General features: G+C 43.2%; 1 protein-coding gene and 1 pseudogene across 2 annotated transcripts in view; one reads left to right on the top strand and one right to left on the bottom strand.

Annotated features, from left to right (window-relative positions):
• Positions 1-23,932, bottom strand: part of RAD51B (RAD51 paralog B) — a 575,469-nt gene that overhangs the window by 35,551 nt on the left and 515,986 nt on the right. The window lies entirely within an intron of this gene.
• LOC128338846 (aldehyde dehydrogenase family 3 member A2-like) lies at positions 2,029-3,515 on the top strand (annotated as a pseudogene).

Raw genomic sequence — 23,932 nt, forward strand, 5'->3', positions numbered from 1 at the left:
CCAGGAATGAGAATAGAAACAATAAATTCTAGAAGTCAAGACTAGGGGATGATATGGATGATATATATTATTAATTAATTTATTTAATTTATTTAAAATATTTATACCCCGCCCCTCCAGTACACTAATGCTCAGAGTGGCTCACAACAATAAAAGAGATGCAATATGAAATAAAACTAATAAAATTAACCAAATTAAGTAAACCTGCTAAAAGTCCAGGTTAAAGTCCAGGCTAAAACTACAATTGGAATTGCCATTGCTGTTTCCAATTAAAAGTTATTTTAAAAGCTAAAAATCGAGAATTATAAAAACTAAAAGACCTACCAGACATAACCAAAGATGGAACATTAAAAAGGCTCTTTAAAAAGATGTGTTTTAGTTGTGTGTTGTTGTTGTTGTTAGAACACTGAGGCAGGGAACATGGTAAAATTCTTCAGGGAGGGTGTTCCAAAGTTGAGGGGCTTCAACTGAAAAGACCCTATCTCTAGTCCCCACCAACCAGATCTCTGTTAGTGGCGTGGACATGAGCAGGGCCTGAGATGATGAGTGGAGGTCCCTGGCAAATTCATATGCCCTCGTGATTAGAAAGGGGACACACGGGAGTGCATCTGTAGCAATATCTTCTGCAGACATCCTGATGTCCTCTCAATGCATCCCTTTATTGCATGGGGCAGCTAGTATGTGGAGTATCTGTAGAGCAGCGATTCAGATGATGAGCTCCTGCACATGATAAAGAGATGCACCAGGAGGGCATTGGGTAATCCATGGAAGATGTCACAACAGGTAAGCTCCCGTCTCTGAACATCCCCTTTCTAATTGTATGGGCAGGGGTAGGGGCGTAGCTAGGGGAGAGGGGGCCCATGTTCACACTTCTCCCTGGCAGCCCCTTGAAGTGAGGGAGATAATGAAAGGAATAGAAGGGGTGGAGCTGGGAGGCCCGCAGGAGTTGGGGGCCCGAGGTTCCTTGAACCCATCTGCTCAGTGATACCTACACCCCTGAGCAAGGAACTGATTGTTCACCACAACAGTAGGTAATAGGACACATTCAATAAAGTACAAAGCAGGTTTTAAAGGATGATATATGGAAATTTTTTTTACTGTAACAAATGCTCTTTGGTCATCTATGCAGTCAAACCTAAGTGTAGTATGTCATTGGGAATCTTCCAAAGCACAGTATGTCATTGGGAATCTTCCAAAGCTTTGCCTGCTAACCCTGCTAACTGAGCAAGAGGAACTTTTTAAAGTAGTGATTCTCTGATATGTAGCAGGGGGAGAGCAACTGGCCCTATTCATCCCCAGCACAGCATCCCTCCAGTGGCTGTTGCTGTCTATTTTATGTTTCTTTCTTTTTTTTTAAATGACGAGCCTTTTTGGGGACAGGGAGACATTCTATCTATCTATCTATCTATCTATCTATCTATCTATCTATCTATCTATCTATCTAAACTGCACTGCACTGCACTGCACTGCACTGCACTGGAAACTTTTGTTGAAAAGCAGTATATAAATATTTGTTCTATTTGTATTCAACAAAGCATTTTTGGCAGGAATGCCCCCTCCCAATGCAATAAGCACCCCAGCGAACCTGATATGTCAGGCAAACTGCTGCAGCAGGGAGAAGGAAGGGCTGTGTCAATGAACAGATGATCACATGAAGGTCACCAGTTACAGGTAAGAAACTTGCTTTTCTTCTCCATGGTCCCTGTGCTGTAAAACCTATGGGAGAGCAGCAAGCTAAAGAACCTGGCAGGTGGGTGCAGCAGACTAAAGAGAATTCAGAACTGCTCTATCAAATGATGGAGGGGGTAGCTCAGTGGCTGAGTTTGCATGCAGAAGTTCCCAGGTTTTGATCCCTGCCATCTCCAGGCAGGGCTGGGAAAGACTCCTGCCTGAAACCTTGGAGAAGCCGCTGCAAGACGGTCAGCTGACTGGAAGCAGGAGGTTTGGAGTGTTGTTGAGTGGGAGAGAGAGATGCCAACCTTGAGAGGTTGCGTACAGATGGACAAGGGAGCGGGCCTTCCAGCAATGATGGACAGAGTGAAGGGAGCCATGGACCGGGCCAGAGCTACTTTCAACATGAACAAAATGTACCCTTTGAAATTCCACATCCAGAAGCTGAAGGCCCTGAAGAGGATGCTGCAGGAGAAGGAGAAAGCCATTGCCGTGGTCCTCAAGGCAGATCTCAACAATAACAAGCACAACACCTTCAGCTATGAGAATGAGCATGCTGTGAGAGATTGTCCTGAAGGTGGACAAGCTCCCAGAATGGGTTGCCCCTTAGCATGTGGAGAAGACCATCATGACACTGACGGACAAGACCTATATCCATCATGAGCCGCTGAGTGTGGTCCTCATTATCAGGCCATGGAGCTACCCCTTTATCCTCATTATGCAGCCTCTGATTGGGGCCATTGTGGCGGGGAATGCTGTTGTGGTCAAGCCGTTGGAGATCAGCTAACACATGGCCAAACTCTTTGCAGAGCTGTTGCCTCAGCTCTAACCTTGTTCCCTAACTCTAACATTGACAAGGACCTGTTTCTGTGGTCAACAGAGGGGTCCTAGAGACGATGGAGCTGCTGAAGCAGATGTTTGACCACATCCTCTACACAGGCAATGGTGTCGTGGGCAAAATAATCATGGAGCTGCTGTCAAGTACCTGATGCCCATCACACTTGAGCTGGGTGGGAAGAGCCCTTGTTCTGTTGACAAGGACTGTGATCTGAATGTTGCCTGCAGGCGGATCACATGGGGGAAATAATGAATTGCAGCTAGACATGCACTATGCCCAACTACGTCCTGTGTGACCCGTCCATTCAGAGAAGAATAGTGGTGACCACGAAGATGAAGCTCAATGAATTCTATAGTGAAGATGTTAAAAAGTTCCCCATCTACGAGAGGATTGTAAGCAAGCTGTATTTTAAGAGAACCATGGGGATGCTGGAGGGGCAGAAGACTGCTCACGGAGGGGAGGCTGATGAAGCCATCTGCTATATAGCACCAACTATCCTCACGAATGTCAGTCCAGAATTGAAGATCATGCAGGAGGAGATCTTTGGTTCCGTCCTTCCTATTGTTGCTGTGAAAAACATGGACAAAGTCATCCAGCTCATCAATCAGTGAGAGAAGCAACTGGCCCTCTATGTCTTTGCTGATGACAACAAGATCATCAAAAAGATGACTGCAGAGACCTCCAGCAGAGGCGTGATGGCCAACAGCATCCTCATGCATTTCAAGCTTCCTGGCTTGCCATTTGGTGGCGTTGGGAACAACAGGATGGTGTCCTACCACCTCTGGCATAGTTTTGAGACCTTCTCCAACCAGCACTCCTGCTTCATCTGGGCCCTCAACAAGAGTGGAAGCCGTCAACAAGATCCATTACCTGCCCAACAGCCAGAAGAAAATAAACTGGCCAGGTTCTTCATCCTGAAGTGGTTCAGCAAGAGCAAAATTGGGCTTGTGGCCCTTGCAGTTCTGGAAATTTGGTGGCCATGGTGATTAAAGTTGTGTTTTTCTGAATCCAGGGGTCATTGGCTGCCATGAAGGTAGCACACTGTTCTCGAGTCCTCGCTTGCAAGGGGAGGGCTGTCCCCAATTGTAGACATCCGTAAGATTTTTGCTGTATCTTGATAATGATGATGTGCACAAAAGAAAAATACTGCCATCTCCAAGGAGCTTCTTCTTCCATGGTGGTTTCCTTCTGCTGAAAAGTGAGCTGCAGCCAAATCCCCCTCTGCTGCTGCTGGGACAGGAATTTAAATGAGGAATTCAAGGCTGCGAGTGTCTAAAAGTGTTCTTGATATATGTTTGCGGGGTGCCCTGGGGATGTGGTGTCAGCTGCTTCCTTGTGAAGTGTCTAAAGATTTTTGCTGGGAGTATGTACTTGTATCCCCCTCTTTTTTGTTTGAACTGTGATTTTTTCCCTACCCTTGTCCCCCCCACCATTCCTCTTTTAAATATTTTTAATTTATTTCTCCAGTAAATAAATAGCAATGTTTTAATGTGTCTTTTTTTATAACCTTATTTTTAAATTTTATTGTGAGCTGCCTTGGGATTTTCTTAATGAAAGGCGAGGTATAAATTTAACAATAAAATAAATAAATAAATAAATAAATAAATAAATAAATAAAACTAAAATCAGGACTGGATATTTCAAAGGCATCCTGAAAGCAGCAGCTTTTTCTGCCAGTCAGTGTGGACAATAATGAACTAGATGGACCAATGGTCTGACTCTGACTTGGTATAAGACAGCTTCCTATGTCTGTATGTGAATGTACTCCTTTGAGAATCTGAAGGCTTAAACTTGAAAAACAATATTTAAATTCTTCTTTTCCCGAGGCAAGTGATTAAGAGGAGACAACTTGACCAGGGGGAAATGTTGGTATCTCCCCAAACATGCCGCATAATTAGAGATGAAGAGTTAGAAGGCTGCTACAGAAGAGAAGCACCTCCCCAGCACATATAGCTTCTGTCTCCTGTGGTCTGAGAGAGCTGAAATAGGTTGTTGCTTGGAATATGATTGTGCTGCTTTAACCACTACCAAATTCAGTTCCAGTTGTGTAATGAGAAATGCATACTCTTTGGGTTGGATTCTACACAAACTTTTGAGTCTCTGGGAAGTGGCAGGGACTGACGAAGGCTTATGCCATGAATGTCTAGCAACATCTAAAAGAACTGGCAGCATAGGTAAGGCCACTGGGGGGTACTACCAATCACCCTCTATCAAATCATAGTGCGCTTTTCACATGTTATGTTCAATGCATGTATAGCAATAGCAATAGCACTTACATTTATATACCGCTCTATAGCAGAAGCTCTCTAAGCGGTTTACAATGATTTAGCATATTGCCCCCAACATTCTGGGTACTCATTTTACCGACCTCGGAAGGATGGAAAGCTGAGTCAACCTTGAGCCCCTGGTCAGGATCAAACTTGTAACCTTCTGGTTACAGGGCGGCAGTTTTACCACTGCGCCACCAGGGGCTCTTGTGTATAGTAAGTGTATAGTAGTACACTCCCTATCTACACCCTGCATTTGAGAGGGCCTGTATCCAAGTTCTTTTTTAAAATTAACACATGTGGAGTTATTCACATAAAAACAAGTACATGCATATGCATATACAACATAATCTCTGAATGAGGCTAGGTTTCTTTAGTGATGGGATAGGCACTTTGATGGCACTTCTAGACCTAAGGAGATGGCCATTCCAGCCACCTGTTCCACATACAGCCTTAAATCCTCAGCTGGTGAATTTGGCTTGTTTTCACCCACCCATTCTGGTGACATAGAATCCCAGGGTGTGCGCAAGGCAGGAGAACTAGAATGTCCAAAACTGGAATCTGACTGAGACATGATGGGAGAAACATTAAATTTATCTGATGGTGAGTTCCAAGTCAACAGAGTGGATGTGTGTTGTTATTTTGACTTTCACATAGAACAAATTATTTCAGTTCAGGGGGCATTTCTTTTTAAAAGGACAGCTCAAAGGACAAGGAACCAAGGACGGTGTTGACAGAGACTGAGAATCCAGAAATTCAACATTATGGTTGGTGGTGGATGACAGCGCCAGGGCTGATGTGTTTAGAGAAGATGAGAGCGGAGATATGAAGATCAGTTCCAGACCCCATAATGATGTCTCGCTGATGATCGCGGAGCAGGATAAAGTGGAGACAGTGATACAGTCCCATGGTGAAGAGATATACTGATGGTAATCATACAGCTATTTTTCTAAGAAGCACCTTTGAGCATACTCCTTGTCATCATATTGGTCCCCAGATTGACAGTAATCCTAATTAGTCATAAACCTCACTCTGGGAATGGCCAGATGGATATGAAGCATACCTGGGATCCTTTGTAGGCAGCTAACTGTCAGACGTGTTATGGCTTCTCAGAGACATGCGCATGCTCCAATCCCAATACAAACTGCTGGTGCATACAAAGATAACAGCTAGACAGGCTGACTAGGTTGTGACTGATTACTGTCAGAATCAGAACCACAGTAACTATGTATCTATGGAGCACTTGGACATAAGTTATTATAGAAATACAGAGCACTAAAACAGCCCAACTGTCCCACCATGAGACTGAATGAGTGAAATAGAGGGCTTGATTAGGGGGCATAAGGAGAGGCTCAGAACTAGAAGTAAAGTCCAATACATTGAAACTTATCCATGATACTCCAAGTTGAGTTATTCTCTTTTTTTAAGCAATAGAAAAATATTGCAGTCAGTTGAGAACCATCATATTACTGTCCAAAAGTGGTTGCACTTTCACAATGGCAAAGTGACCCAGGAGTATACATCTGGTAGAGGGCTTAGGGATTTTTGAGATGAACTATGGTATATAAAAGACAGAATAATATGTTTTACCTGAAGTATACAGAAACCCACATTTGCCTTTAATCTCTTCTTGGGTTTGCTGCCATAATCAGACTTCAATTCCAGATGTTTCCCTTCAGGCTGGTTTGAAGCATGAGAGGGTTGCTATTTTCACAAAATAAATAGTCTGGGATAAATACAGTTACAGTCCATGCACTCCAGTATGCCCATTCTTGGAGATCACTAATGTTTCATTTCTCATCGGGTGGTTAACATATAGGCTGCCAACATTCTAGGTATGTTAGCAGGGGGTTGACTGTTTGTAGCATTTTCCATGCACTGCATACATTCCAATGTATAGTGGAAACTGTGTTTCTAGGGGCTTAGCCCCAATGAGCTTTCAGCTGCAACCTATACACATTTTATTTTCTGAAAAGTCTCTCCTCACATGTAGTGAAGAACATTTCAGGAGAAACAATTTGTTCACTTCAACACTTCCAAGAGTGATCTACTTTTAAGAAATTTTTAAAAGATATATATATACACACACACACACACACACACACACACACACACACACACACACATTTCATTTCCTGAGCCTCCACAATTGCTAAGACCTTGTCTTGTCAACTTGGCAAGAGTGAAAAGAATATTACATTATTGATCCATAATCAAAGCAGGAGGTTGTTCTCTTAGATCCAATTCAAACCTTGGGAAGATGCAGCAGTAATCAATGCAGTTGTGCCATGGCTGAATTCTGTAGGCCTGTCAGCTGCCATGGTACAGATTCTGATGGCAGAGCAGAGCTCTGAGGCAATCAGATAAACCACAAAGTCTAGTTATGCAAGTTTATACCGATTTTATTTCATTTTTGTTCTGAATACCCATTCCTTATGTTGACACTTGTATAATCTGAACACTTGCAGAACGATATCTTTAAACAACTAGAGTTGGTCCAAAAAAGAATTACTCACTGCGTGCCTCACCATATATTAACATGATAATTTTTTCCATTAAGGAAAAGCCAGAAGGGCTTTTGGATTGGAAGGATATGATGGATTTGCAAGTATTTTCTTTTGCATACAATTATGCAGGGTGGTGAATTATAGCAGGGAATTTGTATATTGCTTCTGCCTCTAATGGAGATGAGATTGGTTGATGGTGTGCTACACTGTGCTACAGGTCGACTGCATGCCACAAGCCAACAATAAGGTGGTGGTGGTGGGGGGAGCTGAAATGAGTGTGTCCCAAAAATTCAAGATTCACCTCTCTAAATATTTACAGCTCTTAAAAAAACAAAAACAAAAATTGTTGATGCAGATTAACCCTTAGACAACTGTGTGACCAGACTATATCATCTATTTGCAGCCAACAGGATGGTCCGGAAATACAAAACTCTAAAATAAGTCCACGGCAGACGTGGGATAAACTACGTTAAGTCCATGTTAAACCTATTTATAAATGAAACTCTCTGACTGTTTGAGACTCAGACTTTTTTTAGTAATCATTACTGGGTAGATGTTAGATTTCTAATAGCCTGACCCTTCAAAAGGTTGCCCTCAAAATGCATTAAGGATAAAGAGCATAGGCTTCTCTTCATGCAGCTGTTGTCTTGGTTCTTCTTGGACACTCATTAGAGCCACTTGATCCCTCTTGTTATCTTTGATGGATCAACCTGCCCAGAGGCTGAAAAAGGAGAAGTACCAAGGCTCAATCCTGCCTGGAAGCCATTCACCTGGAAACTCTGCTACCAAATCCCAGGCGTGCAGGAACTGGTTGTGATTACTGTTCAGTGAGGGGAAAGCACCCTGCACATGCCCAGAAGCACTTTACTATTCCATATATTGCAGGGCTGTATCCATGCATTCAAAACCAGATATGAGGCTGAGCCCTAGCTCAAATTGAGTACAAAGATAGCAAATGAAATTGGTATCTGCTCAGTAATTTGAAATCTGTCTTTGCTGGCTGCTGATATGAAGTCTTCCTGTGCTGGAATCTGCACAAATCCACAGTGATGGATATGGCTTTACTTTTTCATTTTTCGTTTGCTCTTGTATATAACTGAATTTGTACAATAGGAAAGTATACCCAGTAACATGCTTATATAGTGTCTACTGCCAATATAAGTAATTTAGATATGCTGAGATTTCCTTTATGTGAAATATGTTTCTTCCAAACTGCCTTTCTTATGACTGTATTCTTTCTTCTCTACATTTACATTTTTTTGTGGGTAGTTGCCATCAGTATGGTGGTGGTTCTGCCATTTTAAGATTTAGTGAACTGCGAGGTTCTCCAGCACGTACTCAAACACCCCAGAGGCCAAAGATGAGAGTTCCTCAAAAAGGTCAGTTTTATATAGAAAAGCAAACAGTTGGGGTAATCATCTTTTTTCCCCTGCTAAAGCTCCTGGCATCTGGCCCTGTTATGTGCGACCTACAGTTTGACCATGACTTCCTTTTGCTTGCTACTGCATACTCAACTGTGTAACTGAAAGGAAATGTATGCCAACTCATAAGAGCATAGAATTTTAGAGCTGGAAGAGGTCTTTTGGTCCAACCCCCTGTTCAGAGCAGAAAACTGCTATAGCATCCCTGATGGATGGTTGTTCAGCTTCTGGGAATCTAAAGAAAGAGAGCCTACCACTGTACAAGATAGACTGTTCCACTGTTGAACAGCTCTTACAATTAGGAAATCCCCCCTAATGCCCAGTCTAAAATCTGCTTCCTTATAATCTCAACTCCTTTGTTCTAGTCTTGCTCTCAGGAGCAACAGAGCACAAGTCCACTCCTTGTACTGTGTGACAGCTCCTCATATATTTGAAGATGACTTTAGTATCTCCTGTAGTTTCCTCCAGGCGAAACATATCCTATGAGGGGAAAACTGTTCCTCACAGGGTTTCCAGACCCACCCCCTTCTTTGCTCTCCTCCTCTAAATCTGTTCCAGTTTATCAATTTCCTTAAAATGCTGCATCCAGAACCATCAAATTCTGCACATGCTCAAACCAAAGAGTCCATTCACAGGATAACATTTTTCACATGGTAAACACTTGTGTATGGATGTGTAACAGTCACTTTAGGGCAGCCAAGCTGTATGGTGAGCCATATCTTTGTGATGCAATCCCATGTGCCTATAGTATGTGTGTTTTATCTATCTATCTATCTATCTATCTATCTATCTATCTATCTATCTATCTATCTATCTACATTTACATTCTGCTCTTCCTCCAAGGAGTACATAGTTAGTTAGTTAGTTATTCGATTTCTATACTGCCCTTCCAAAAATGGCTCAGGGCAGTTTACACAGAGAAATAATAAATAAAAATAAGATGGATCCCTGTCGCCAAAGGGCTCACAATCTAAAAGAAACATAAGACAGACACCAGCAACAGTCACTGCAAGTACTGTGCTGGGGGTGGATAGGGCCAGTTACTCTCCCCCTGCTAAATAAAGAGAATCGCCATGTCAAAAGGTGCCTCTTTGCCAAGTTAGCAGGGGGATAGTTAAGCATAGTTAAGTTTATCCTCACAACAACCCTGTGAAGTAGGTTAGGCTGAGAGAGAAGTGACTGGCCCAGAGTCACCCAGCAAGTATCACGGTTGAATGGGGATTTGGTCTCCCTGGTTCTAGTCCAGGACTCTAACCACTACACCACACAGTCTCCCCATCATGCTGTAAATACTACAACCACATGGTGTGGTTGATCACATAGGTCTCTCCCATGCAATTGCCATCCAGCAAATCACTGGAACAGAGACACAATGGGCTTTGCTTTTTGGACCTCTGGTATTTACACACATTCAAGAGTCACATGGGATCATACGACAAGGGAAGTGGCTTCCAGGTGGCATTAGGGAGTGTAAAGAGGACCTTGCCAACTCTGCTCAGGTGGAGAGAAGTAAAAAAACTAGTAGAACCACAACATGGTGGGTACAACTCTAATGGTAATTACAGTGGTAAATGTTTATATTAATCATACTCTAATAGCTGCTACTATTTTGAATTTGTTTCTTCCTCCTCCCTCATTTGCAATCATATGAAAAAGTATCAATTGTTTGTTTAGTAGCCCTAACAGACATGGAATAAGTACAAACTGATGTGCAGAAGCTTCAGTACAAAACAAATGTAAGCTTGCTGCACGTAAAAGGAAATAATGTAGCTGTTATTAGGACTATAAAAATGTTGGACACGCCAACCAATACTGCATCTAATCTCCCCAGGCTGCCTTTCTGCTCTCCATCTATCTTTATTTCTCCCCTTTTTAAAAAAAAACAACATAATTTTTCTGTACAAGCAATAAATCAAAGGGCCTCTGGTCTTCTGCATTCACTCACTTCAGGAGTAAGTAAGTAAGAATGTGGAAAATGGAACACATTCCATGGAATGTGGAAAATGGAAGGAGCATGGGACCCAGAAGCATGACAAAATCTGGCACATGGCAAGGGGAGCAGAAACAACAATCACTCTAAAGGAAAAGATATCTGAGCACGCATTTCTGAACACAATGAATAGTTCACAGTGACATGGTACTGAGTGCGTAACTGCCACAACGATTTCAAGGGATGTGACTGCTGGAATCATGGAACCAGTCACACACAATAAGAATTTAGCACACATTTCAGGGATGGCACTAATCTTCACAGCACAAACCTGCATTGGTTCCACAACTGGAGCCATCACTAGAGAGAATCCAATATTAAGTCTGCAGTTCCCCTTATTTTCTACTTCATAGGAGCTTCATCAGTTGTTTTCAGAGCATCCCTGAGAGATGCCTGGGTCAACCAACCTACAGAACCTTGATATGCCTAGTTAAAGGTTTCCCAGAGTGGGGCACACACCATCAAGGGGTAGGGCACAGAGAGATCATGGAAAAGAGGGAGGGGAAGGATGAATGGATGCAGCTGCAGCAGACAATTGTAGATGCCTGGCCAGCCTGAAACATGACAAAGCTGTCCGAACAAATGTGTGTGGATGTTACTGTGGCAACATAGAAATGGGAAGTCAGGGGACCTTTGTAGGCTCTGGGTGGGCTGAGTGCATGGTGGCCTTCAGTCTCCCTGGTAAATGGTGTACAGAGGAAGATAATGTGCACACTGGTAGGCAAATAAGTTGGGGGGACCTTTCCTAGAAGAATTAAAAAATGTACAAGGAGCTACTAAATGACATTAAAGCTTCAGCATTTGCACTATACTTGTCACATGTGGATTTAAAAATGATTTACCAGAATTAAGAAATTATACTGTGGACTTCCCAAGTTTACTTACAGGGTTAATACAAGCACAAACCATCTGCTCAGCATAATAGGACAAAATACTCTACTCAATTACTACATCCCTCATTTGTCTCAGTGGTCAGGATGCAAAAGCATAGGACAGGACCCTTTGTCCACCAAATTTCCCATTGGTTTATTATAAGCAGTAGGAAAACTGGGCACAAACTGGACATTTATAGAAGTGTGTGAAGACTATTGTATTGGTTGTGGAATATGATTTTTCTGAAGAGTGGAGGTTATACTCTTTGCTGCTGATAGAAAAGGTGGCAAAAAGGGAAGGGAGGCATGGAGAGGCAGAAAGATAGGACTGGAGCAAAATATCCCCTCACACAAGGGTGCAGATCTCCCTCTAAGCATTTGAGGAGTTTCACCTCATTTTTGTGAACTCCCCCCACTCAAACCTAATCTTCAACCTCCAAAACATATTTTTCTCTCGTCTCCAACTTTAAGTGAGGAGTTGTTCCTCAGCTTTCCCTCTGTCTGCACCCTAGCCCTCCCCTGCATTTTGCCACCCCCTTTGAGGGGAGCATTTTGGCTATTTGAGAGGGCCAGAGTGCCAAAATGGGGAGGCCTTTACCAGTAGCAGAAGTGCTCCTCTCAGCACTTGGTAGGCACCGTTTCCCCCACACTTTCCCTCTTATCAATGTTATGTCATCATGCATTGATCAGAGGGAAACTGAGGTAGAAAAATGATGGCCAACATCTGCCAGCTATTATCTTCCTCTCATGTCTGTCTGTCTTGTCTGTCTGTCTCTCTCTCTCTCACACACACACAAACACACACTCCACCCTCTGATTGACACACAACATGATGCCATCATGTCAGACAGAGGGGGAGTGAGGAGCAAAAATGGTGGCCATCTGGGGAGGGGAAATGGCCACTTAGACCAGAGTGTAATATCTACTACCGTGAGGGCCTCGGTGCAGAAAGAATTGTGTGCAATTAGAGAAACTGAGAGTGGAGAACCAAGGGGAATGGTTATGGCAAAGAGTCAGTGGGCTGAATCTGAAATAATCAGCCAACCAAACCTTGGTGTAAGTAAGATGGAATGATTGTTTCCCTTTGTAATTTGTATTTGGACTTTTACATTATATTCACCATAATTGTCTAGAGCACTCTTTACTTTAGATTCTTAACATACTGTGACAAATCTGCTAATGCAGCACCAACATAGCCCGTTCATAGTGGGCAGGAAGAACCATCAGGACACAATGCAGAACAAACAGCAGTCCATTATTCAAAGCTTACCATATCTTTTGGAAATGAGGGAGAAAGGGATACGGTTTTAATTTCAGACCTTCACTTTCTAGGTGCCCCCAAGGGGCATACACATTTCCTATATAAAGTTCAGTCTGTTTGCAATTAAGTCCTCCCCCTCTTCTTACTCCTAGCTAAATTAAAAATAGTAAAATCAGGATAACCCTGGACTTTTTGACATAAACAAGGCCACAGTTTCCAGAAGTATAAATATACTGATCAGGTTTATGGGTCTTGGAAGGCTGAAACAGCCTTGTGAACTTTTCATGTTGAACAAATGTTAAGTTCCAAAGAGCTAATAAGCAGCTGGGTCTCCTTTTGAAAACTGAAGGCTTTTCAGAAGGAACAGTGTCTCACTCAAGTGTATTTAGTGCTGAATATCAAATCCTGGGAGCTGCCTTCCTTTAGACTTGTCTCAAATAGCTCTGAAGTGCAGTTTTCAACATTTACCAGTGAAGAGCAGGGATCTGCACAATCATTCAAGCAGAGATCTGACCAAACTTTGCCAACACACAAAATTCCTGCAAGAGATGTTTCAGCAATATTCCATCCACAATGCATTTCAGGAGGGGGGGCGGTGGAATTATATCCTGTTTTCTACTTCTATTTTTTTTTTTTTAAAGGATAATATAGTCTGCTTGGAGAAGGGTGAAGGGCAGGAAACTGAAATGTGCCCCTGGAAATCTTGCACAGCCTTTCCTCTGCCTTCTGAGATGTCACAAGGCATTGCTTGCATACTTTCAAATCCATCTTCACAGACTTAAGGGCTAGACGCTTTAAAAAAAAAAGACAGCTGGGGGTCTCAGGATATTAGATACTGTGTCTAGTACCACATTCTGCATTAACAAAGTACAATTGCAGAGCTGTGGAATACACACACTGGAGTGGATTTAAACTTATTGCTTACAACTTTTCCAGAACTACTACAACAAATATTTATATACTGCTTTTCAGTAAAAGTTTCCAAAGTGGTTTACATAAAGAAATAATAAACAAATAAAATGGCTCCCTGTCCCCAAAGGGCTCACCATCTAAAAAGAAACATAAGATAGACACCAGCAACAGTCACTGGAGAGATACTGGGCTGGGGTTGGATAGGGTCAGTTACTCTCCCCCTGCTATATAAAGGGAATCACCACTTTTAAAAGGTGCCTCTTTGCCCACTACTGTAGTAGTGCTCAACAAACCTTTCAGCTTCTTACCCAGGGGTCTAGCAAGCTGGGCTCTTGGGACAGGCCATTGCTGCCACTCGCTGCTGCATCCCCCCACCCCCCCCGCCCGTGCTGGCGGCATTTTCTCACTTGCTGCAGGTTCATCCCCACGTGCTCTGTTGTTCCTATGCACCTGTTCTTACCCCGTCCTCTACCATATTTACTTGCATCACTGCAAGCACCACCCAGTGACTGAACAGGACTAGAGAGAGACTGGAAGCAGGCTTCAAGTGAGGAAACAGAGAAGGCAACAAATCAGAGGCAAAGGTGTTGAAGGAAGGAGGAATGGAGAAAGTGGGTGACTTAGGAAAGAAGAGGAAGAGGAAGCAGGGCCAAGAGAAACTGGGGAAGGCCCAAATGGGAGCTAGGCCAGATAAAGTTAGCAGAGTGCACATGAAGTGCTCCGAAGGAGGAAAGAATAGATGAGCTGAACACAAAGGACTTTTGGAAGGAGATGCCAAAGGAAAGGAAGATGGGCAAAGGAAAGCCATCTTGAAACAGGGAAGGGAAAGTGGCACTCATCTGTGGACTCAGCTAGCTGGCTCAGCTGTGTTGTGGCTACATTTCCAGACACATTCCAACAATCTAGTGAGTAGGAGATGGTTCTAGATACTCACTGAGATACTCACTAGCCAGCACAGCATAGTGGTTAGAGTGTTAGGTTAGACTAGGACCAGGAAGACCCGAGTTCGAATCCCCATTCAGCCATGAAACTAACTGGGTGACTCTGGGTCAGTCATGTATCTCTCAGCCTAACCTTACCTCACAGGGTTGTTGTGAGGATAAAAATAAGCATGTACACCGCTCTGAGCTCCTCAGAGGAAGATTGGGATATAAATGTTAAATAAATAAATTAAATAAATAGTTCCTGAAATAATGACCATACTGTTGCTTGGGTGAACATAAATCTGAAAGTGACTTAAAAACCTGTAGTTGCCCAGAAGATTGTCTCTTTTCTTTCAGGCTGCTTTACCTTCTCATTAGCTCAGGTAAAACAGTCACTGACAATACCTAGAGGACATGCAGATGGCAAAGTGGCTTTTGAAGGGGAAAAATGTGTAATAAATTAGAAATATAATGATCACACAAGTTAAGAATCTCCAGGAAACAGGCAAACCAACAAGACCTTGAAGAAGACCACCCCTATCCCTAGGACAAGACTTTTCATAATAGAAGAAACGGATTCAAAATACCATAATAAAGACCACAGAGGAGATGGAATGCACATCCACTGAAGCACATCACATTAGTTGAGGTTTATCTATGAATCAATCACCAGTACTGTCATAAGTTTGAGTTTTGAGGACTGCTTCTGGCTTCTCTGCTCTATTGTACCTTAGAAGCAGAAAATTGGTTCTCACCAGCACACCAATGGACAATAATGACTAATGATATTGTGAAACTTAGATATAGATCTGAGAATCAATGACAAAAGGTAGAGGTCTCAGTGGCTCATTTCTAACAGCTATTTCATATGGGATACTGCAGATGGAGGGATGGTCACATACATTACACAGCAAGAGGATGCAAAAGGCAGACACCAACAGGAACTGAAAATAGTTTACAGTATTACCAAGCTGATTCTCAAATAATTTAACTCAACAATTTAACTCAAACAAGTTTTCCATGAGGGAAAAATTAAGATATTAAAGTAATTTTCTAATCTGACTTGTCTTCTTCCAGATCACATCAACGTAGACAGACTAATTAAAATATATATTAAAAAACAACAACCAATATTCTGCTCTGGTTTGCTGGTCCCAGAGAGGCTGCTATCACAGAGAATATGCAGGGAACGTACAGCATATTACATGTACATTCATAATATACATAATATATTAAAATAATATATTATTAATAATATATAATATATTAAAACATAAATCGATATTACATAATGCTTACACATATATAATAATCTGTCTTTAAACGAAGATGCCATTAGGTGTGCACTACTGACATGATAGAATAATGCATGTTAAGGTAGTCTAGTACATATTTTTTGCTCTAGGAGCAATCAAGTAAAAATATTATCTCTAATTTTAAGAACTCAAAATGCATTTAGTTTTGCCCTGACAACTTATCCTGGATGAAGAATCCCTGTTTTGTTTTAAACAACTAGAATTTAACCAATAAAAGGTATCATAATCACATGCTACTTTTAAAAACACACGCACACAACCTAACATGAGATGTAAACTTCAGCAAACAATTAAACTACAGTTACATTATATTTCTTCTGTACCATCACCTCCTTGCTTCCACCATCTTCTTTGCTGCCTTGTTTATATTACAGAAACCATATGTGGGGTGGGGGATCAAAGTTGTTTTTGACAGAAAGCAAATTTTTTTTCATTGCTCAGCAAAAAAAGGATGGAGATTTCCATCTTCCTCCTCTCCTTCTCCAATATGGAGGGAAATGGGAAATCAGATATAAATGTATAAAAGCTAGCCTGAAGCTGTTGTCTCCCCGGCCCCATCATGTGAAAATGGGATTGTTTTTCTAGCACCATTAACTACCTTAGAGGAACAGCAGGGGTGTAGAATAAAGGTCACAGAGTTATAAGGAAAGAATAATTTAGCTGAGTATCAAGAATACAAATCTGCCAGTGAGATATCTTAGATGGTGTGAAAAATTCTCCCAAGTGTAGCAAAACCGGTTGCTTTGGACTCCCCAAAGAAGTCTACTTTAAGCAGAAAACAACTCTGTGTTAGTAAAGAAAGAGACTTGATATATGAGTATATATTTTCTATTCTTGTTTTATATTACACTATATAGTTGGAGAAAGAATTTGTACTTTTCTCAAGCAGGCATGTTTTTTTTCATGGGCAAGTCTAACCTACCTTTATGCATGCTAGAATTGTTGAAGTCCTTCACTGAAAAGATAGTTCTATATTATGAGACGGATGCTGGCCCAAATGAAAATTTACATATACAGTATTACAAAACTGAAGCCATATCCTGGTGGTATGTGAGGAAGGGGGGCAGGTTTGTGTGTGCATCTATTTTTCATATACACAATAGTAGCAAGCTAGGAAAGGAAACAATAAATTAAAGAATTGTGGAGGTAAAATGATCCTGGAGATAATCTCATCAATGCCTTGTGCTAAGACAGGATCTTCCACAGCAAACATTCACCACACATTAGTTCATACAGCTACTGTATTTACAGTACTGCACAGTATTAGTCCAAGCCACCTAATGGTGGGGGCAGCGGGGAAGTAACTTGCCCAGGGAGCAAGAGGTTTCTGGTTCGAATCCCTGCTGGTATGTTTCCCAGACTATGGGAAACACCTCTATCAGGCAGCAGTGCTATAGGAAGATACTGAAAGGCATAATCTCATACTGGGCGGGAGATGGCAATGGTAAACCCATCCTGTATTCTATCAAAGACAACTACAGAGCTCTGTGGTCGCCAGGAGTCCACACCGACCTGAGAGCACACTTTACCTTCACCTTTATAGTCACTGTATTTACATTATAGCTTACCATAAGCAGAAATCTGGAGGAATCTTGAGCTAGTCATGCTTGAGCTAGTCATGTGACAATTTTGGTAACACAACAAGACATAAACAGCCCTCACTGCTATGAGGGAAAGCAGAGAACTTGCGTTTTGGGCAGTATAAAATGTGTTAAATAAATAAATAAATAACAACTACTTCATGATCACTGTCCACTTGGACTTGGTGGGGCATCTTTATAATTAATTCTCTTAGCCAGCCAGCGTGGAGATGTGGCAAGGCAGTGCATGCCGGCGAGGGAGGCACCTGATTGGCTGAGCTCTGTTTGGCTGGCGGAGGCACCTAATTGGCTGGGAGCGGGCGGGCAGGAGGGAGTAAAAGCGGCGGTGGGGCCCATCTTGGCTGCCTGCCGCGGCTCTGTGTGTGGGGAGGGAGGGGAGGAGGGCTGGAGAGCACGGGCCGGAGGGAAGGGGAGTGAGAGGAGAGACCGGGGCAGGAGGAAGAGGGAGGGGGAAACAGCTGGCCCCAGAGCGCCACACAGATGCTCTGTGTGGGTTTGGCTAGTTTCTCCTTATTCAACTTCAAATGTAGAGCTCAATTAGCTCTTGAGCAATTTCCTAAACCTCTCACAACTCACTTCTAAAGTCAACCTTCCCTCTCGCCACAACCTCCTTTTTTCCATGGGTGGCTTTATAATGCTTCAGACAGTGATGGGGGGCGACTTCGGAATTTTGAATTCCTTCAGAAGAGGAGAGAGCTGGTCTTGTGCTAGCAAGCATGAATTGTGCCTTTTGCTAAGCAGGATCCATCCTGATTTATATTTGAATGGGAGACTACATGTGAGCACTGTAAGGTATTCCCCTCAGGGGATGAGTTTGTGCTGAGAAGAGCACCTGCATACTTGCGTGCACAAGGTTCCAAGTCCCCTGCTTGGCATCTCCAAGATAGAGCTGAGAGAGACTCCTGCCTGCAACCTTGGAGAAGCCATTGCCAGTCGGTGTAGATAATATTGGTCTGACTCAATATAAGGCAGCTTCCTATGTTCCTGCATCCACGAACCACTACAAACCAGGCACAAGTGCCTCTGAATGCAGGCTTGTTTTTTTTACCCTTGATGCCAGCCCTTCCTCCCTGCTGTTTTCTTCTACCTCCTCAAAGCAAACTTACCCTTCCAAAGGAATTGGGGGGGCGGGGCGCTAGTGTCTGTGAGGGCTCATTGGTAGAGCCAGGAGAGGCCTTACACATTGCTGCTTAACTAGAAATGATGCTTTTCAGCATGCTCAGGAGAATAGTTTCTAGACAGGGTTCATGAGATTTGTCATGTTACACAGAAACATAGAAAGCTGACTAATTCTGAATCAAACCATTGGTCCATCTATCTCAGTACTGTCTACACTAAGCCCTTTCTCATGGCCAGTGAAAAAGGGAAATAGGATTTGAGGGGAGGAATCCCTGAAGAGCTTACCTCCCTGCAGGCGAACAGTTCCCCTTCTCTGGGCAGACGGATCGCCCACCCAGACGAGCACCAGCTGCTGCTGGTAGCTCCAAGGGTTGGGGTGTCAGATGCGTCCTCCCCCCTGGAGCACCAATAATGCACCATGCAAGTCTGCAGTGCATTATGGGGACCCCCCTCCTTTCCCCAAGAGTGCTAGGATCTGCTAGCCACGGTTGTTGGCAGCCACGGCTGACAGATGACCGAAAAAACAAGGCTAAAGGGAGTGCTTGCTCCCTTCACCTCATTTTAGAGGGAGGCGCCGCAGGTGAGTTTGCCGCTGCGGAGCCACTGGGATCAGGCCCAGTCCCAGCAGTACATGTGCGCGCACAAAACTGGTCTGAGCTTCCTTAGCCTGGGTTTCGCACATGCGTGTGAACAGCCCCCATGACTGGCAACAGCTCTCTAGGGTTCCAGATGGTTGCACCTGGGCTGACTTCAGGCAAAGCAGGTGCGCTCCCACTTGGCAATGGCTTCCTTCTCAAATCAGTAGGCAGGGGCTCTCCTGGCTCCACCAGCAAACCTTCCCCACTGCCAGTTCCCCCACTCCTTTGGAAGAAAAACTTTGCGGGTGGTGGAACGGGCGAAATAGTTGTTCCATGCATTATTAATGTTTTTCCTAGCTTACTCAGAAAAGGCCTGGAAAGACCTGAGGTTAGGAACATAGGAAGCTGCCATATACTGAGTCAGACCATTGGTCTATCTAGCTCAGTATTGTCTTCACAGAAGGGCAGCAGCTTCTCCAAGGTTGCAGGTGGGAATCTCTCTCAGCCCTATCTTGGAGAAGCCAGGGAGGGAACTTGGAACCTTCTGCTCTTCCCAGAGTGGCGGCTCCATCCCTTGAGGGGAATATCTTGCCGTGCTCACACTTCTAGTCTCCCATTCAAATGCAACCAGGGCAGACCCCACTTAGCTTAGGGGACAAGTCATGCTTGCTACCACAAGACCAGAGAATTTTGGAGATTCTCTGAGAAAACCATGAAAAACCAAATCCTGTCCATTTCAAGCAGAGCGAAGTTTGCCTTCCACTACTTCAGACAAAGGTGTGTCTGTGTGCTAGAACATATCAAGGATATCTCTGAGCACTGACAGCAAAGACAATAAGGAACCTGCCTGAACTAAACTTGCATACCTAGGAACCTGTCTGAACTAAACTTGACTTTCTGTCCATTCTTCCTATTTACTCTGTCTTCTTCAACTTTGGTTTCCAGCTGACTCTTTACACACCACATATTTATTAATGATACCAAGTTATGAAAGGAAATCTCAGTCTGAAGAAAGGCAGAAATCAGCTCTCACTCACTGTCACAGACACCCTCTCTCCCCTGCCATGTGTTCCTGAAACCTGGGACTGTTCCAAATCTTAAACATACTGAAAAGCATATCTTTAGGCCAGCTGTGATCTGATCATGCTGCAATGAATGAGAGAAAACCAAAAACCAACTCAGAGGCAGGCAAACAATAGCGCTCCTTGTTCAATCCTGGAAGCAAGCTCCATCCTCCATACCCCACTCCTCATCAAAGCATCCCGCATAAAGCAAGATTCTGGGAAGGTTATGCAATATGCCCTGGGTGATCCCTTCCCACCCGAAGTGCTCTGTATTCTGCACTGGAGAAGGCACTCCTTACATTTGGAAACATATGGAATGGGAACATATAGGTCCTTTGAAAATAGACGATCAGCAAGCTGTTGTAGCAATGCTTTTGGGGAGTTGTTAAGAAAAAAACTCTAAAACAAGAAGAACTAGAAGCCTCTTGGGGATGCTGGTTTTTCATCTTGCCCAGTATAGTCTTGAAAACAGTCCACAAAGCCTGGAAACCAGATGTCATTTGGATCCAGAATTCTACCAGCGCTTTATGCATTATAGAGTATGAAGCAAATTTATCATACAGATTAATTCATGTAGCCCTGCTATAACTTCATCTAGATGATTATTTTTTTTAAATAAAAAACTTTCTAAAATTCTTTCTAAAGACACTCTTTAGTTGGGGGCAGTGGTGGGCTAGATGTGAGCAAATAAATTGAGGCCTAAGACTGAGATACTGGAGGTCAGTAGGAGAGCCAATCAGGGTGTTGGGGTTCAACTTGTTCTAGATGGGGCCAGGGCATAGCTATAATTGAGTGTGTGTGTGGTGGGGAGAGTGTCCCTGGACCCATGTGGGAGCGGGTCCATTGGCTGGAAACAGCCCACTATTTGATCTTCCCTCCTGCCTCCCTGTCTCAGTGGCAAACTGCTAGTGCCTGACTGGAGTGTGGAGAGTATGTGATATGATTTGCATAGAGGCAAGAAAAAGGGCATGCTGAGAGTGTGTGCGGGAGAGAGCTGGTCTTGCAGCAGTGAGCATGAATTGCCCTCTTTGCTAAGCAGGGTCTGCCCTGGTTTGCATTTGGATGGGTAACTACATGTGAGCTCTGTCTACTGTAAGATATTTGCCTTAGGGGAGCATAGTTCATGGTAGAACATCTACTTGCATGTAGAAGGTCCCAGGTTCCGTACCTGGCATTTTCAGGTAGGGCTGGGAGAGACTCCTGCCTTAAACTTTGGAGAGCCAGGGACAGTCAGTGTAGACAATACTGAGCTACATGGATCAATGGTTTAACTTAGTATAAGGCAGTTTCGTAGGTTCCTAAAATGTTTTGTTTCTCATCATGTCCATATAGTTCTTCTGCAGCAAAGATATGGGGGGTGCAGAGGTGGGGAGAGAAGGAAGGGACCATCTTCACTTCAGGGAAGTGGGAGAAGAAACTGCTACCCTTTCTTTGTACTTTATGTGGAGCTGCCTTTGAAAAGTATTTGGAAACTTCACCTGGTGCAGAATACAACTGCTATGTTTGTTTTTGGTGCTGCTCAGATGAACCGTATTGCCCCAGTCTTGAAAGAACTGCCCTGGTTGCTTATCAGTTTCTGGGTTTAATTCAAGGTGCTGGTCTTGATCTTTAGGGCTCTTAGTGGCTTTGGTTCTAGGTATCTTAAAGACCATTTGCTCCTAAGCACTTCTACCCACCTAATACGATCTTCTGGAGGGGGCTCTACTCTGTGTGCCAACAACGGCTGAGGCCTGATTGTTTTGTCATGCATGTGGCACCAAAACTATGACCTCCAACAAGCTGCAGATGAAAGTGAACAGACACACTTGTAATAACTAATTCTCAAACCAATGGCCACCCACTACTGTTGGACCCCTAATCCTCCAGATTGCTGAAGACTGGATTCCACCTGCTACATGCTGTGCACTTATTTACATGCAGGTGCACTAGAGACATGATGCATCCAGCCACCGACTTGGAGATTTAATTTCCAGAGACTCTGGTCAGGTGGGGAGCTGCATCCTTAAAAATAAAAACTCTAGCAATGAATATGAAAAAAACTGAACAAGACATCCCCAAGAGGCAAAAATAGGAACAAAATAGGGACAGTGACTGAACAGGTTCTAGAAAACAGGGAATGACCCTAGTAAACAGAGTTGGAGCCTATGGAAGGCTCCAACTTGGATCACGCTGGCTCCTCTTCTTCAGTTATTTCTTAGGAGGGTGCAACCAGTATGTGTTCAGACTCCCTACATCCTCAGCCACTGGCTGGCAATAGAGTGCACACCAACCACACAGGCAGCTGCTGGTTGTAGGCCCTCTTTCCATTTGGCTTCCCAGCCTGCAGCCTTCCTGACTCATGGCAATGATTATTTCATTACAACTGCATTCAACAAAAGAGTAAAATAGCTCTAAGACACTACGTTTTGAACAAATGGACCTGTATTTAAGCAGCCCTCTTTAAAGAGACTTATCATTATTTTTCTTGCATTTAATACAGTAAACTTCCTCTTAAAAAGGGAATGAGTGTGTGTGTGTGTGTGTGTAGGGGAGAGAGAATGAGTGCAAGAAAATGAGGCATGAATTAGGTTGGAATGTAGTTTTAAAAAAGCATGCCAAGATCTTAGCATATGAAAAACAGACTGGAGGGCTATATATAGCACACAATGACTTGCAATAATTTATATACAGAAAAGAAAGAAAAGAAAAAAAGCAAGCTGAAAATGAGAATTTGGAATTGCAAAATGCTGGGAGTTGCAGAAGGAAATCAGGGAGGTGTAAATGAGAGACAGAGCAGTGTGACTAAATACCCACACATAGACTGGGTAAATTCACATTCAAATAACGACAAAGGGGCCAAATTTCTAGATATGCTGAATGACTGTGCCCTAGAACAGTTGGTCAACCAGAGAGAAGGCGACCGTCGACTTAATCCTAAGTGATGCACAGGACTTGGTGTGAGATGTCAGTGTTGTGGAACAGTGACCCATAGTGTGATTCAATTCAGCATATATGTGAGGAGAGATTTGCCAAGGAAGTCTAACACAGGCACTTTGAACTTCAGAAGAGGAAACTTCTCTAAAATGAGGAGTTTGGTGAAAATAAAACTGAAATGGAAAATCAGGAGAGTCATTTTGCTCCAGAATGCAAGGAGTTTATTTAAAACCACCACACCAGAAGCTCAGGTACCAAAAAGGAGGAAAGGTACCACTAAATCCAGAAGGATGCCAGCATGGCTAACAAAAAAAGTCAAGGAAGCTATAGAGGGGAAGAAGACTCCCTTCAGAAATTGGAAGGCCTGCTCAAATGAAGAGAACAGAAAGGAATACAAACTTGGGCAAAAGAAATGCAAGGAGACAATAAGGGAGGCGAAAAGAGCGTTTGGGGAACATTTAGCTAAAAGGAAAGCATCAAGGGGAGTAACAAAAATTTCTTTAAATAAATCAGAAACAGAAACCTGCCAGGGAGCAGTTGGTCTGTTAGATGAAGAGGGAGTGAAAGGGATTATTAAGGAGAAGGAGGATAGCAGTACAGCCAGAATGTGACGGGAAGATACACTGTGGGGTAGGAATTTGTTTTCATATGGCTCTATTCCTCCCGCCCACCTGGATTG

This window comes from Hemicordylus capensis, chromosome 1, assembly GCF_027244095.1.
Source record: "Hemicordylus capensis ecotype Gifberg chromosome 1, rHemCap1.1.pri, whole genome shotgun sequence".
Lineage (NCBI taxonomy): Eukaryota > Metazoa > Chordata > Lepidosauria > Squamata > Cordylidae > Hemicordylus > Hemicordylus capensis.